Below are 3394 nucleotides of genomic sequence, written 5' to 3'. Positions count from 1 at the left end.
TGTATGTAGTTCCTATAATAGTCATCCTCTCAGGCTGACACTGATGATAATCTGTATTCAGAGGAACACCAAACCTAAAGGTGAGGCAACAGGAAACTCTTACACAGCCACAAGTGAAACTTCCCATTTCTGATCAAAAATGACATTTCAGTCAGGACACTCATGTCAAAGTTTTAATGACTTGGACCAATGCATACTGTAGTTTGACAGTGTGGCTTGCTTGTTATGGTGCGGGGACAGAGTGGACCCAAACGCAAAACAGGTTTTATTGAAGGGAAAAAAGGGGTTGAGGGAGTGGAGGTGCGGGAGAGGCAGACGCCGGGAGGAGAAACACGGCACAGGAACCGAGGAGACTGAGACAAGGGAGCCGGGGGCACTGGGGACTGAGGGAGTAAGGAGGCACGGGGAGGAGGTGGAGGGGAGAGGGCAGGGTGGCGAGCCCCAGCTGTGGAACGGAGACGGAGGTGAGTGAACCTGGAGTGGAGACAGACAGGTCAGAAGCAGGGAAAACAAAGTACAAGGAAACGCAGAATACTCAAGAGCTTGAGTGGTGAAGTGGCACCAGGTGAGGAGCACGACGATCAAACAGGGGTTGAATCGAGAACCGGGGTAGAAGTACTGTCAGAGATGAGGCTGATGCTGGCAGTGTGGCAGGCAGAGGAGGTACTGACAAGGTGCAGGTGCGGGTCGTTGGCTGGGCTCAGGAGCAGAGGGAGAGCACATGCAGGAGAGGAGACACGGGGAGGCAGGCAGAGTAGGAAAACACCAGGGGAAAACAGAATCACAAGCAAAAAAAAGGGAGAAATAATCGGGACACTCACCGTCAGCCAGGCTGCCACCACAACACTGCTCATGTAATTCTCTGGAACAAATCTGAGCAACAGACTGTCCTGAGCTCACACACCACAAAATGTAATGATCATGAAAGACATGTTAAAGAAACAAATTCAACTAAATGCCAAGATTAAATTTTTTATTTCAGTTTGTTTCACCATTTATAATAGAGAAAAATACTTTTGTCGTTTCACAGGTTTGCAGACCAGAGGAAATTCAGATGGCACAAACATGGAGGTGACTTTCTTTAACTCTTTGATTACTCTCTCTGTTGGATAAGATTACCATGCAGGAGACAGTAGTTAGAGAGACCAATCCTCAGGGCTGGAATCAGGTGAAATTTTGACAGTATCAGCTTAAATAAACCCGATCACATGCTGATCCTTTCTTTACTGAACTCTGCTGTGTTTACTCACCTTGTTGTGTGCAGCGCAGCTCTCCTTCACGCCTACAGTGCAGCATTTCACTGCACGTAGGAGTTGAAAATAGAGTTACTATAAACATCTTTTGGGCACCAGTGAGTGGATCCTGAGTCCTGACATCAAGATTCACTCTGACCCTAACAAATCTGTTATGAATCTTTAATCTTACATGTATCTGCCAGGTTCACCTCTTAAAATGGCAAACATTGGCTGATTAACGTTACTTCTGTAAGTGCCAAAATGAAAATGCTTTTCTCTATCAGGTCTGTGTCTGTACAGCCAAAGATCTTTGTGCGTAAGAGCTTCCACTCTGTTACACTGCTGTACAACCACGAATGGACTGTGTTTCTTTTCCAACTATTTATTCTATTCCAACTAACAGTAGGACGTCAATATTTTGTAAGTTACCTTTATTTTTTATTTACTTAAGATACTCCACCTAAAACCATCAAACTATTAACAGACCCACCAGAGACTTTAAACCTTGCTGTAGAAAGTTTGTGGACTCAGTAGTGACGGGTTTTCACAGTGGGAAAAAAATCAAAATGTCACAGAAACCAAATCACTTCTGCAGTATAATCCTCTTTCTTCACTGTCCATCATCATCTGTTTTTCAACATATAGCTTAGCAGAGAGCTTCTGTCTCCACCCTCATGTACAAACTGGTTGTAATGTGTTGGTTTTCGTTTCCTGCCTCCTGCTCTCAGGAGTCACCTCCAAAAATGTATGAAAGGGATGTGTCTGTATTTCACTGTAGGTCATTCTCTGTCAAATTGTGTTTTTGTTTTCAGATCGCCCTCTATGAGAACTGTCCTCCAGCTTCTACATCTGAATCCACCTACGAGAGCCTCGATCCAGCCAGCAGGGAGCAAACCAGACCTACTCTACACTCACACACACACACACACACACACACACACACACAAATGATGCGTTTGTGTCTCACTGAGCACTGCAACTCTGCCATGTACGCAGGTATTCAGGTAGATTAACGCTTTCTCACCAAGAAGCAGTCCACATGATCTTTAGCAGGTTTTAAAACTGAAAAAAGCACTTAGACTACACGTTAGTGGGGAACTTAAAAAATTAGACCTTCCCTGACTGTCTTGGTTTCGCTATAACAGCCTGTGGACAGATGTAAGGGCTCAGGATTGCTTTTCTGCCAAAATCCAAAGGATGAGATGTTTATACGCTCCCGGTGCCTTCTTTCTGCTCCCCTACAGAAACAAATATGTGAAACATTAGTTTAGAAACAGAATTTGCAAACGTCAGCAATACAAAGTTCAAAGCCAAAACTAACATTCCTGCAAAGCAGAAAACATTATGGGTTTTGGTGGCTGACATTAGCAAATGTTAGCTTGCTTGCTAACGTGGACAAATTGCTGTCCAAAGAAGCCAAAAAGTCAGCTGATTGATCCAGACTCCCAGGGCTGATCTGGCTGGTGGATTGACTGGCTTGCTGTTTGCAGGTTACTTTGGTGGCTGGCGGCGTGAGTGGGCCCTGCCAGTGTTTTATGACTATTATATTTATTATATTAATTATTTACCACGTAATATCAATAAAATTACAATTTTCAAATAATGCAATATCATGATGCGGAGCTGGCTTTTCTTTTGCATGATAATGTGTTTTTGTCAGGGTTTGTGGTGGTGTGGCAGGTTGCAGGACCCAAACGCAGGACACAGAGTGGAGCAGGTATAGTTCAATGGTTTATTAAAGCAAACAAAAGGCGAGCACACTTACAACTGAGTGGCTGAGTCCATGTCCAAAATAAATAAGCAATCCAAACAAAACCGGTGATCCAAAAGAACTCCAAAGGCAAACTCCAACTAACCATAGAACTGGCAGGGCAAGACAGCGCAAGAAACTGTACACCAAAGTAACAGAGGTAATGACAGAAACACCAGGTATATATACACAGGGACTAACGAGCAGGGCGGGAGCTACGGAGGTGACAGACATGAGACTAACGAGGCAGGCAGAGAGATAGCAGGGAAGACAGAGAGAGCAGGCAGGCAAGACAGTAAAGAGGAACAAAGAGGCAGGCCGACAGAGTGATAACTGGGGAAACAGACGGAACACTTCATAGGCAGACATGGGGCCAAGTAACCCACACAGACCAGAATAAAAACTAAGA

General features: G+C 44.5%; 1 long non-coding RNA gene across 1 annotated transcript; it reads left to right on the top strand.

Moving 5' to 3' along the window:
* Positions 1–31: 31 nt before the first annotated feature.
* LOC119904777 lies at positions 32–2310 on the top strand. Its single transcript, XR_005444738.1, has 3 exons — positions 32–80; positions 1031–1071; positions 2048–2310. It is a non-coding gene; the product is annotated as an uncharacterized LOC119904777 (long non-coding RNA).
* The last annotated feature ends 1084 nt before the right edge of the window (positions 2311–3394 follow it).

The sequence above is a fragment of the Micropterus salmoides genome, unplaced genomic scaffold (assembly GCF_014851395.1).
Source record: "Micropterus salmoides isolate LMB-PRFRI ecotype aquatic unplaced genomic scaffold, ASM1485139v1 Ms_hic_scaffold_1521, whole genome shotgun sequence".
NCBI classification, from domain to species: domain Eukaryota; kingdom Metazoa; phylum Chordata; class Actinopteri; order Centrarchiformes; family Centrarchidae; genus Micropterus; species Micropterus salmoides.
This window is presented reverse-complemented; position numbering and strand designations above follow the sequence as displayed.